Source organism: Ahaetulla prasina, chromosome 1, assembly GCF_028640845.1.
Source record: "Ahaetulla prasina isolate Xishuangbanna chromosome 1, ASM2864084v1, whole genome shotgun sequence".
Taxonomy (NCBI): domain Eukaryota; kingdom Metazoa; phylum Chordata; class Lepidosauria; order Squamata; family Colubridae; genus Ahaetulla; species Ahaetulla prasina.
In genome coordinates this window covers 194,579,098-194,592,458 of record NC_080539.1, presented here as the reverse complement: position 1 = coordinate 194,592,458, position 13,361 = coordinate 194,579,098, and the positions used below count along the sequence as shown (strand labels likewise).

Below are 13,361 nucleotides of genomic sequence, written 5' to 3'. Positions count from 1 at the left end.
TAAAAAAAGGACATAAATTCTTTTAAAATTATCTTTTACTTTTATTTGATCAAAAAAAGAAACAGAAAAAAGAAAAGAAATATATAAGGCATCTCATATGGGTACATATGTATTTAGAGTTTTACAAAAAAGTTTTAATAAAAGATAACCACATTTTATTATAATTGTTCACTAGTTACAAGCAATATCACTTCTTCAGTTCACTGAGTAATTAGGGTCATAAATTTATCTTTCCAAAGTTGAAGAATACATCTCTTAATAAGAGAATCTATTGCAGAGAATCTATTTTTGAGGCCATCCCTCAGTTTCACTATAAAATTATAAAATTATTTATTTACGTAATGCAAAAGATTATGGACATCCAAACCTATTAAAACTCAATCTTAAACGCAAGTTTATACAGGTAATAATGTCTTCTTCCTTCCCATGTAATGAATTTAGCACATTTTCAAAGATGTGTTTGAATGAAGTATTCTCATTGCATCTCCAATAACACAATGAATTGCTTTTGTGTACAAATGTAACAGAGTCCAATAAATCTGATTTTTGTTGATTTGCAAAATAATTCATAGTCTAAGATCTGCTTTAATTTTTTATATAAAAATTGAGTCTCCTGTTGTTTAGACAAAATAGAGATCTCCAATTCCTCATTCCAGTCTGTCTCTGACATATGCATATTGAATTACAGGGACACAATTTATGACCCCAATTGAGCCCAAAATTTCTGTTGCTAAGTGAGACAGTTCTTAAATGTGTTTTGCCCCATTTTACGGCAATTCTTGCCACAGTTGAAGTGAATCACTGCAGTTGTTAAGCGAATCTGGCTTCCACATTGACTTTGCTTGTCAGAAGACCACAAAAAGTGATCACATGACCTCGAGACACTGCAACCGTTATAAGTATGAACCAGTTACCAAGCATCTTAATTTTGGCCCTGTGACCATCAGGATGCTGCAACAGTGTGAAAAAGGATCATAAGTCATATTTTTCAGTGCTGTTGTAACAACAGTCACTAAACAAATGGATGTAAATTGAGGATTACCTTTAATTTATCAAAAAGTATTTATTAAAAATAGTGGGATTTTTTAGTCTCTGAAAATTTGATAATTCTAGTAATTTAGATGTCTCTGAAATTGAAAATACTACTGGTGTAAAAATAAAGTTTAGCAAAGTATTAATTTAGCAACAATGCAAGCTAGGTCTTGGAGACTTTGTTTTACTACCAATCTACCAGATTATTGCCAATCCTTAGTAGCCAGTCCTTAATAAACCAAAGACATCACAGAGGTTTTGCTCTGGTTAGATTCCGTGGACTCCCTCTAGTGGTCATAGATGGTAAATATCTGAAGATTCCCTCCTTCAAATGACTTTTCCCCATGATTCCCATGCTACAGAGCATGTCCTGTTGCCCTGTAATTTCTATTTCAGTTTATGTGATATATTAATTTGGCCTCTCATGAATGATCTCCTAGGAAGTTACAATTATTAGTATCTCTCCTACTTCTTAACTGATTGCAAGATCACTATTACCCGTTATATAGTCAAATACTGCCTCAATTCTATGACAGTAAGGCAGCAGATATTATCTGTTAACATTGCATTTTCTCCTCTCATTTTCTTTTTAACCCTTTTAACCTCTTTTAATCGAGATGGGCAGCACACAAATCTAATAACCAAACATACAAATAAATGAATAAATTGATATCTTTATGATCTATAGAGAACTTTATGTACAATTCATGCTTCTCTAGTTTTAGATCGTAATTAAGTTTACCTACCTGCCTACTAGCGTAAATATGTGTAAAGGTGCTATGGAAAATGTATTTTGAATGAATTTGGTATAGTCAGAAGATGTGTTGTTGTCAACCATTCAGTCGTGTCCGACCCTCAGCCACCCTGTGGATCAGTACTCTCCATGCCCCTCTGTCTCGCTGTGCCTCTTTCAGCCATAGTCATCCTGATGTCATCCTTTATCATGTCCAGCCAGTGAGTGTTAGGGAAGCTCCTTCTCCTTTTTCCGCTGATCTCTCCCAGCATGATTGACTTTTTGAGTGAGTCAACTCTCATGACATGACCAAAGTGTGACAGCCTCTGTTTGGTGATTTTGGCTTCAAGTTATCATTTTGGTGAGGTTTGGTCTAGGACTTATTATTTTTGCAGTCCATGGGATGCATAAAAATCACCTCCAGCACCACAGTTCAAAGGCGTCCACCCTTCTCCTGTCTTCCTTTTTCAAGAGTCCCAAGTTGCACAGCCATTAGTAGCAATTGGAAAAACTATTGTGTTAACTAACTTGCATTTGGTTGTGTGGCTGATGTCTTTACTCTTCATGCCATTCATGTACATAGGAGTATAATTCAAAATTTGGAACCCAGGCTTCAGGGTGAGGACTGATGGTGGGTTAGATATCCTATAAGCAACTCCAGGAGCAGGGTCAGCACTGCCCTGAAATTGCTGGCCAGGAGCCAGTTCTGGGTGATGAAAATCTCTTTGGAGGAATGATAGATTGTTAGGAATTACCCATTTGCACCCTGGAATTTTTGCTGCTCCTCCCAAGGAAACCACAGGAATTGAGTTTCTTGTGGACAATGAAAAGTTGAAGATTTACAGTTGACCCTAATGGACATTTGACCAGCAAAAGCCTTACTTTCTTAATTACCTTTGGACTTAATTTATGACTTAAGAGAGATATTCCATATGGCAATGAAGATCAAAGTTTCTTGGTGAGTGTCTTCTTTTTTGAAATTAAGAAAGGGAAGAAAAAAACCCGCCATTTTAAAGGATTTTAATTTAAAAGCAAAACGCTTAATGAGAAAGATCCAAGAAATAAAGGGGATAAAGGGGGCAGTGATTTTTTTTTAAAGAACAGAAGATTTTTTTTTCTGATGAAAGTCCCTTTGAAAATAGCAATAGTAATTAGACTAACAGATTGGGCCTTCCTGGGAATGCTGATTGCTTATTATTAAGGACAGGAGATAATTGGTGGATTTTACAAAACAAGATGATATGAGCTAAACTGAGAACTGTAACTACAGAGAGTTAATTGGGACTAAAGTGCTGAAGATAGAGATAGGAAAAGAGAAAAAAGGAGTACCTTGCCTTTTACATTCACCAAGTAATCCACATACTTTCAGTCTAGCACAATGGCAATCACAAGAAAAGCTGCTAAATTAGGAGAAAGACTCAGGGACTCATTAGAACTCATTAGAACAACTTAAGGGTACGGGTTCGAGGATTTCACCAGAGTTATTGCAGAAAATGTTTGAAGAAATCGGCAAAAAGATGACTGCAGTGGTTAAAAGGAAGTGGAAAAGGATTTGCCGAAATAAAAATTAATAATGAGAAAAGTAGTTAAGAAGATTGAAGAATCTGTAAGTTGTAGGTCAGTTGGCTACAGGCTTAAAAGAAATTACTGTATTGAGAAAGTAGAAGTTTTGGAAACTAAGAAAGTATAATTAGAGAAATGGAGAAAGGTTTGGATAACTTGGGTTTATTGGAAGTGAGAGAAAAAGAACTGTTTTTCTTAAAGAAATGCTTTACAAGGAATATAAATAGAGTAAATGTTCCTGAAAATGGAAAAAGAATTCTTATTTGGAAAAATTAAAACAAGATGTGATTTTTTTTTTTTACAAGAAACACATATTAGGAAAAATGTAAAATATTTAAGTCAGAAAATCTGAAATTTATTTCAGCAAAATTGAAAAAAAAAATGGAGTTGTTTTGTATATAAATTCTCAACCTTTGAGCATATCCTCAACTGATGAACATAACAGATATTTGGAATGGGTGTTAATCTTATGCAGAGGGATCAGTGGGTAATATGTGATTAAAATAATTGAAATTTATATTGTGTTATGATCTGAAAGACTTTTTGTAAAATGAAGCGTGTAACATTTATTTATAATATAAAATGATAGTATAATACGACAGAGAAATTATCTAGAAAGTATTTCAAATATTTATTGAAAATGTGGACAACATAAAGGGACATCTTATCATACTTGGTGGACATGTAAAAAAGCTAAAAAAATGGATTCACATACATACATTGATGCAGAGGATTTTAAACAATAATTTAATTGATATCAGAATATTCCCTTTTAGGGCTAATGGATAAACAGAAAAAAAGGCATGGAAGATTATTTCAGTATATAATAATTACAGTGAGATTATTATATGCAAAAAAAATTGGAAAGATTCAGCTACCCACTATGGAGGAATGGTTGGTGAAATTGATAGATCTAGCAGAGATGAATAAATTAACTTCTTTGATTAGAGAAAAGACATTGTCTACATTTATTGGTCGCTGGAAACCATTTTCTTTGTTTTCTCTATAATTCTTTCATTTCTTTTCTTCCTTTTCCTTCCTTCCTTCCTTCCTTCCTTCCTTCCTTCCTTCCTTCCTTCCTTCCTTCCTTCCTTCCTTCCTTCCTTTTCTTCCTTTATATTAGTTTGTATTATTTTTAATAAAAGTTTAATTTAATTAAATTAAAAAGTGTGTGTGTGTACATACATAAATACACTGCATATATAAAAATATAATGTAAATATATATCTAATGTAAAAAATATAAAACTTTGCTATAAGTTTTAATTTAGACCAATTAATAACTCACCCCTGTGTACTAACTAATCTAATGCATCAAGGCTATGAAGTTCAGAATATATAACAAAATATCTATTTTATTAAATTTACTAACTATTTTATGTTTGAATGCATTTCAAGAAGAACTATAAATATTATTATCCTGTCTAAAAACAGATTTTGAAAGATTTAAACACATGTTAAGCATCAAAGGAGAAACTCTACATTCTTTATCAAGTGAGAAAATGATTGAAAAGCGACCATTGAACTTCACTTTAGAGTTGGAAAGGCACATACAAATTCTTGTCCCATTTAATAAATCCTCTGAGAAATCAAAATATAGCTACAGTATGTATGTATAATGCATGTAAGTATGGTTCTATATACTGCCCACATATTTTATCAAAAGAGACTCAACTTTTGTCTATTTCTTTTCCCCAGCCAGCCCTGAGAGAGTTTTAGACGGAGTGCGTCCTGGAATCACCTCAGTTTCTGATAACAACCTATTGAAAGGGTAAGCAACTCCCTTGGGGCCTGATTTGCACTACACAGTCATTCTCACTATGGGTACGATGGCATGGGCATATTAATATTTATTAGACATTTCAGGTTTCAATTATACCTAGAATTCTGGAACAAGATTCAGTGGCAGATCATTACTGTAGCCCTGAAGTTATGAAAATGATGACTGGAGAAAATTTAGTTATTTCTCCGGTCAAGACTGTAAGACATTTTCACTAGAATTGAAATTTTGGTTTTTGTAGCTCTGTAATAAAGAGTTATAATTTGAATATTCATCCATTAAACTCACACAGTATGTTCTAATATTCTAGGGCAAGTCGCCAAAGAGAAAAGTACTGTATTGTAAGGTGTGAAAATGGTGCACATATTCTTTGCCCAAGGTAACATCTGCTAACCGAGGCTTATCAAATTAGAATTTCTGTTACATGCATAGATACGTGCATGGATATTTAGGCACATTATGCGAGTGTAATTCTCTTTCCTCACAATACTCTTAATGCATAAATAATTGCTTAGCATAACACACACTGCAGCCAAGAAAGCCAAGCAAATGCAGGGAGGATGAAATAATAGCATTTACTATAACAAATCCATAAAGGCAAATCCCTGCATTTAAAATTTTATTAAACTAATTGTTTATGCTTAAAATATTGTAATAAAACTAGTTGTACACCTCACACTAAAGTCCTCAGGAGAATTAGGAGACCAGCTTATGTATTGCTATACTAGTTTCTTAAGCAGAGTTGCCAAACCTCAGGCTCATCTTTCTGTGTAATTTTGACATGAAATTATATAAAATATTTTTCTTCGCTTAATGTAACCAAACAGTTATGATTAATATTAATATTAATTAATATTAATATTAATAAACCAAACAGTTATGATTAGCATGTGTGTACATACAGACACACTTGTATGAAATAGTAGACATGAACAAAAGAATCACAGCTTTTTTCTATTCTTATCATTTTCAACACATTCTATCTAATGTTACACAATTTAAAAATAGATTATCTGAGACCACTTCAGACTGACAATTTTTACATCCAGTAATAATGCATTTCAGAGACTTATTCCACTATCTCTTTAAATTAACTTCATTCATGCTTTTAAGTATCTGTTTCTTAGCTGCATAACAGAGACTATGGTACAGTTGTCAATTAATCAAGGCAAGCCTTGACATGACAACCAAGCCATGTTTGAATTTGGGTAACATGGAAAAGAAGTAAATAACTTCTGTAATACTCCCTATTCTATGAGTACACAAGAGTATGTAGGTCCTGGCCAGAAACAGACTTAAGGTGATACTTTTTGGCAACAATAGTGCAGCAGCAGCAGCAGCAGCAGCAGCAACAACAACAACAACAACAACAACAACAACAACAACAGAAATGGTGCAAAACAAGCGAAGAAGATCAAGAACTGGAATGCCCCTGGTTTAGGGCTGCATGGATTCTGGTTGAAATAACAAATAACAAGTTTGTATGCAAGATTAGCAAACCGGATGAATCAGGTTTTAGAAACACCAGAAACTGAAAAATGGCTAACAATTGGAAGAATTATTTTGATTCAGAAGGATGCAGAAAAGGGAAATAAACCTGAAAATTACAGGCCAATCACTTGCCTGCTAACAACATACAAATTACTTACAGGCATTATTACAAACCAAATTTATTAATATCTAGAAAACAAGGATTTGCTGTCTGTAGAACAGAAAGGATACTGCAAAAAATTAAGAGGAACCAAAGGCCAACTGATAATTGATAAGCTGGTTTTGAAGAATTCAAAGAAAAGATGAACACATTTGTTCATGGCCTGGATTGATAAGAAAGCATTTTGATTCTGATCCACACAGCTGGATTGAGAAATGCTTAGACATTTTTGAAATTATATCCAGCAACATCCAGAAGTTCCTGAAGACTCCCATGAAGCTATGGCAAACTAAGTCAATGGCCTGTGGAGAAAAACTTGATGAAGTAGAAATCAAACAAGGAATTTTCCAAGGAGACTCAGTGTCACCTCTGTTATTTGTACTTTTGATAGCGTCACTAGCAATAGCTTTATAGTCTTCTCTAAGCGGTTTACAGAGTCAGCATATTGCTACCAACAATCTGGGTCCTCATTTTACCAACTTCAGAAGAATGGAAGGCTAGTTGACCTTGAGCTGGTGAGATTTGAACTGCCAAATTGCTAGCAGCCAGCCGTCAGCAGAAGTAGCCTGCAGTACTGCATTCTAATCACTGCACCACCACTAACAAGTATTTTGAACAAAACAAACTGTGGCTATGCTAAAGAATGCCTGAAAATTTCCCATTTGCTTTACATGGATGATTTAAAACTGTTTGGAAAAAGAAAACCTGAATTGTGCTCACTACTGAAATGTACTGAGGAGTTTAGCAGAGACATTGAGATGCAATTTGGCATTGACAAATGTGCAACAATTGCTGTTAAGGCAGGAAAAATAATTGAAGATGATGGATTCAAACTTGATAATGTAGAGGTGATAAAAGCAGTAACACCAGAAGACGGGTACAAGTACTTAGGAGTTTTGGAAGCTTCTGGCCTGTTGCACTATCAAGTTCAAGGAAGCTACTTCAACAAAATACATAAAGCTGAGTCCAGAGAATCTTGAGATTAAAGCTGGGTGGAAATATAAAGGCAATTAACTCCTGGGCAGTGCCTGTAATAATTGATGGGTGTCAGCTAGAACTTGATAACTTGGATCAAAAGACAAGAAAACTAATGACAATGCACCATGATCTGCGCCCAAAAAAATCATATTAATTGAGTGTATTTGTCTAGATCTCAGGGTGACAGAGGACTCTTATAGGTGAAATAAACTATGGAAGAAGAAAAACATGGCTTAAATGACCTCATAAAAAAAGCAAAAGAGCTGCTGCTGAAGGAGATGAACAAGGGAAACAAGATCCTGGGGTACTTTTGGATCCAAACAGGCAGAAAGCTGGCCCACAACGTATCCAACATCACTATTGAGGAAAAGAAAAAAGTTTGGTTCATTGATATTGCAATATCAGGTGATGCACGAATTGAGGAGAAACAGCTAGAAAAATAACAAAATATTGTGATTTGCAAATTGAAATTGAGTAATTATGGAGGAAGAAATAGTACCAATAATAATAGGAGCCCTTAGAGCAATACTCAAACGGTTGCCTGGATAAAATGGAAATTTTGAACTTATTAGACCTGAATATCCCAACATTGCAAAAAACCCACCTTATTCGGAACTGACTGTATATTCAAATGACTTGAACTGTTAGGTTTTTATCAGTCCCAGACTGTGAATTGAGTTGAAGATTAACAACAACAACAACAACAACAACAACAATAATAGAAAAACCTCAGTTTTTTTCTTGGAATTATGTGTACATTAATGTTTGAAAAGTGGCAACTGAGATTAGAAGACCCATGATGACATGATGACCTCTGATTCAGATGAACATCTATGGAGTGAGATGGGTAGTATCTAAATTTAATAAATAAAATATATAAATAAATAAGCAGTCCCCTGGAGTCAGATGGATTTGGGGAGAACGATTCAGGAGTTGGTTTTAAAATACCTTTATACTTGTATAATGTGAAATAACAAGTGCCGCTTTACAAATTACTGTAAGTTCTTCTTTTGCTACTTCAGTGACACACTGTTTTCTGGAGGCCAGCATATTTACTGTCAAGGTTTTTCTGCCTTCTCTTTTCCCAGAGGGCTAGCTATGCTAGTCTATCATAATAAAGCAAATAATACTACTGGCACAAGTAACATCGCTTGGCTGGGTTTTTTTAAAAAAAAAAATCTTCACTAGCTGCCAATATGATGAATGCTTTTAAGAGAAGAGCCTTGTAAAGTTCTCATCCCACTGGTGATTTGGAATGCCATTAAAACTGGTGATTCCACAGAGCTTTGAGAACAGATGTGAGATTTGGGGGCATCTCCTACCCTGGGTGTGGAAACTGCAGCTGTTTTGTGGGGCCTTTTTGCTTTGTCATGCAACTATTATTTTTTCTGCTTTTATATTTAAATGTTTTGCATTTTGGAACCTGCAGAGAGTCATGTTTGGATTAAAGAGACATATAGCTGATGGCAAATAAGTATGTAAAATGTGCATGTACATACAAGCATGAGGGAGAAACTCCACATTAAACATTTAAGGAATTATTATCTTAAACATTCATTCTCTCTTTTCTTTAAAAAAAGTATTTTATTTTAAAAACATCTAGATATTCGACAGCTTCCAGACCTCCGGACCTTTCGCCGCGAGCTTAAAACATATTTATTCTTTCGAGCAGGACTGGCTTAATAGGGTTTTAAATATGGATTTTATGGGGTTTATTTTATATTTTGTATTGTATTTTAAATTTAGGCTATTGGAATAAGTTTTTTAAATGTTGTTTTTATTGTAATGTATTGTTTTCATTTTATCTGCCTGTTCACCGCCCTGAGTCCTTCGGGAGAAGGGCGGTATACAAATTAAATTATTATTATTATTATTATTATTATTATTATTATTATTATTATTATTATTATTATTATTATTATTATTATTATTATTATTATTATATAGACTTACATTTTATAAAAACAAGAGGTTAACATTGTGCATATATATGTGGATTGAAGATAGAAGTACCTATCTTTTTTTTTGTATAAAAATTTTTTTATTTCCATTTTCCAACATCATATTTATGTACAGTCTGTTATCCATCATTAATCATTAATTTTTATTTATTGCTGATTCGGGCCTGCCCGACTGCCACTTCCTTTCTTCACCACCTCCCTCTACCCTCTACTACTTTCCGCTCCTTCATTTCCTTCACTTTACTACTTCCTCTCCTCCTTCTCCACTCCTCCCGTCTTCCACCCTTTCTAATCTTCTTATTCCCCTCCTCCTTCTCAACTCTTTCCTACCTACTTTCTTCCCTCCTTCTACTCCTCTCTCCCTTTCTTTCTGAAATGGCAGTCGGGCAGCCCCAATATCATTTCAAATTTTAATTTCATATCTTCAATCATTACTGTACATTAATAACCAATCCATGTATCATTTCCCCTCCCTTTCCCCCCTCCCCCCTTCCCCCCTGGACTTCCCAGAGCAAATACCGGGTATTATGACCAACAATCACAAGCTAAAGTATACAAACTATACATAAACTCCCACCCCTCTCTAAAACTTTAAATCCCCTCACAATAAAAATAAAGAGATAAGAAAGAATATAAAAGAGAAAAAAGAAAAAGAACAATACCAATACAATCTTCCCTTCACATATTACTTCTTCTTACAGTCCATTTTTAAAATTAGTCCATCTTCTCAAATTCAAATTTTCTCCACTTGTATATTCCTTCAATTTTCATAAGTCCATTTCTTAAATTACAGTCCATCTTCTCGAGCTCATATTTTCATCACTTATATATTTCTTCAATTGTCATAGCATTTATTGTCCAATCTTCCAATATTACTCCATCAGTCAAATATCATTACGAATAAAGTCTCTCAGATACAATATTTCCAACTTAACTTCATAACTTTTACTGTCTATAAACGTATCAATTAAAACAAATAATCATTTAAGTTACATCCACAATATAACAGTAAACAATTAACATCATTACATCCACAACATTATCTAAATTCATAAATTTTACTTTCCATCCTTCACAATTAAATAATATCATCCCATAGGTTTATACCTTACAAATAACAAATAACAAAAATCCTATAATTTATATCCTAAACAAATCAATTCTAGAAATTAACCATAATCATATTCACATCTTAAACATTCCCCCCTCTCCTATTCTATTTTCCATCATCTCCAAACCAGTTAACTTAGCATCTGACAACAAAGGATTCCCACTCTTTAAAACATTAATATAGAAATGTCTTGCTTTCATAACTGTACTAAGAAAATACTTTCTACCTCTAAAATTCACTGACAAACCCATTGGAACTTCCCATCTAAAATATATCTGATGTTTCTTAAACTCATCCACTAAAAAAGCAAATTCTCTTCTCTTTCTTAACATTTTAGGAGGAATTTCCTTCATCATTTTTATATCTTGTCCCAATATTTGAAATTTATTTTTATAAAAGGCTTGCAAGATTTCATACCTAACCTTTTTAGTTGTAAAATAAATAACCACATCCCTCGGTAATCTATTTTGTCTTGCCCACCAAGAATTAACACGATAAATTCTTTCAATATTAATCTCAAAGTCTTCTGGCTCCACACCCTTTATCTGAGCAAAGGCTTGCGTAAAAATCTCTTTTAAATTTTCCTTCCTACTTTCCCTCAACCCCCTCACCCTTATAGCATATTCCATTAATCTATATTGTAATATTCCTCTTTCTTCATCTGCCCTATCTACCTTTGCCTGTATATCTTCCATCCTATTATCTAAGTTCCAATTGTTTTGATTCTTTTGAATTTCCTCTATTTTCCTTTGCAGCTCTAAATTAGCTTTATTAACTTCTTCCAAACTATTCTCCACCTGAATACAAGACCTTAATATTTGCGAAATTGCATCCTTTACCATTTTCATTTCCCTCTTCTGCTCTTCCACCATTTCCTTAAATCCAACATCTCTTTCTCTATTTCATCAAATTTTTGATCTATTTCTGAAAAACGAGTCTCCAGAAACTCCTGTAAAAAATTTCTTAATTCTTCTTTAATTTCTTCTTTTAATTTTCATATCTGAGCTGAAGAAATTTCAAAATTTTTAGTGGCTTTTGGTACTATTTGCTTAAAAGCCATTTTTAAAATATATAACCTACCCAGTAACAGAGGACAAAAAGGGATAAAAAGGTAAGATTCAAAAAACTTTTCTTCTAAATCATTATACTCCCAAAGAAGAAGAAAAAATATAAATCATAAAATTCTCATTTCTTCCATTTAGTCAGTATCTTCTTGCATATCTCCTAGTTCCACACTAGCTGTTAATAAGCATTTCCTTAACTTTCGTTTCCAATACACAAATCGCCATTTGCTTGCATTCCACAAAACGCCATTTGCATTCTTCTCTCCTATCTTCGCAATGAATGTATCCTCTATTAGGGGCTTGCAGTCTTCTTACAAACAAATGCTAGAACTCCAGTTTCTGCTCTGTCCGCGTTACAATCCATCACAAATCAATTTCTGCCGCTGAGATTGGACGCTACGTTTTTTTCCTGCCAAAAGGCAGATGCCCTTCGAGTCTGGAGCTTTTTTCAGGCTTTGGAAGGAGCACTCCCCTCAAGCCTCCAGAAACTTTTCTGGGGCTTCTCTGGGTGGCTCAACTTCAGCTTGAATGCTCATCTCTCCCTCTTTGCACGAGGGGGAGATTTACAAGCTGCCGGACAGCTGATTGATGCTGTCCTGGCAGCTCTACAGACTACGGGGTTAGCAGTCTAAAAAAGACTGCCATCAACGAAGCGGAGCCAAACCGGAAGCCAAAGTACCTATCTTCAATACACAGAAAGATAGAGGTATATTTCTCTTAAGGCAGAATAAATGTGGAGAAAGGAAGAATAATCTGTTTCAGAAAATATGAACTGCCACTTCCAGAATTTCCCTTCCAGACTGGAAAAAAAGTATCATGGATACAAATTAGTCTCTGGTCTTTCAGTTTCATAAGATGTGAATTTAAAAGAGGTAGCAAATCCTCAAGCTTTGCTTTAAAACCTACCAGAGATATGTTGCAGAGAAAGATAAGATATCCGGGGAGATGGAGAGACCAAAAACAAGCTTACCTGTTATTAAAGCCGTGAAATTAGAGGCTCTCAGCAAATTTGAGATTCCCTTCTTGGCCACTGCAATCGTTCACTTCTGATCTCACATACTGGTGGCTTCCACTAGGTACCAAAAAGACTTTGCTTAAATCTCATTATACCATGTTCAGATCCAGGCTTTGGGATCAGTAGTTCATTATGGTGAATTATGTTAACCTTGTCTGCATATGAAAATTAAGTAGGATTAAGCTGGGTTAGTACTTGGATGACAGACTTCAAGTGAATATTAATATTGCTAAGCAGACTAGGAACTTGAAATATATCTAGCAAGAGGAAAACTGCAACTACATGCACATTGTTGCAAAGAAAATGGCATGGATGCTTTCATAAAGTCCTCAAGAACTGAGCCTACATTGCTGTGTAAATTCAGAATTTATCATAGGCGACCAAGTAATGGATGCAAAATACTTTTTCTAGATAATAGTCATATAATTTCAGGGAAGTTCTTGGGTATTTGGTATATTTAGATATGCTAAGCAT

At 34.2% G+C, this 13,361-nt stretch overlaps 1 protein-coding gene across 4 annotated transcripts in view; it reads left to right on the top strand.

Annotated features, from left to right (window-relative positions):
• MAP2 (microtubule associated protein 2) overlaps window positions 1-13,361 on the top strand; it is a 280,964-nt gene that overhangs the window by 64,626 nt on the left and 202,977 nt on the right. For all 4 annotated transcript variants that reach the window (XM_058186178.1, XM_058186203.1, XM_058186195.1 and 1 more), the window contains exon 3: window positions 5,026-5,098. The gene's annotated coding sequence lies outside the window, so the exon portion shown is untranslated. The remainder of the gene's footprint in view (window positions 1-5,025; window positions 5,099-13,361) is intronic.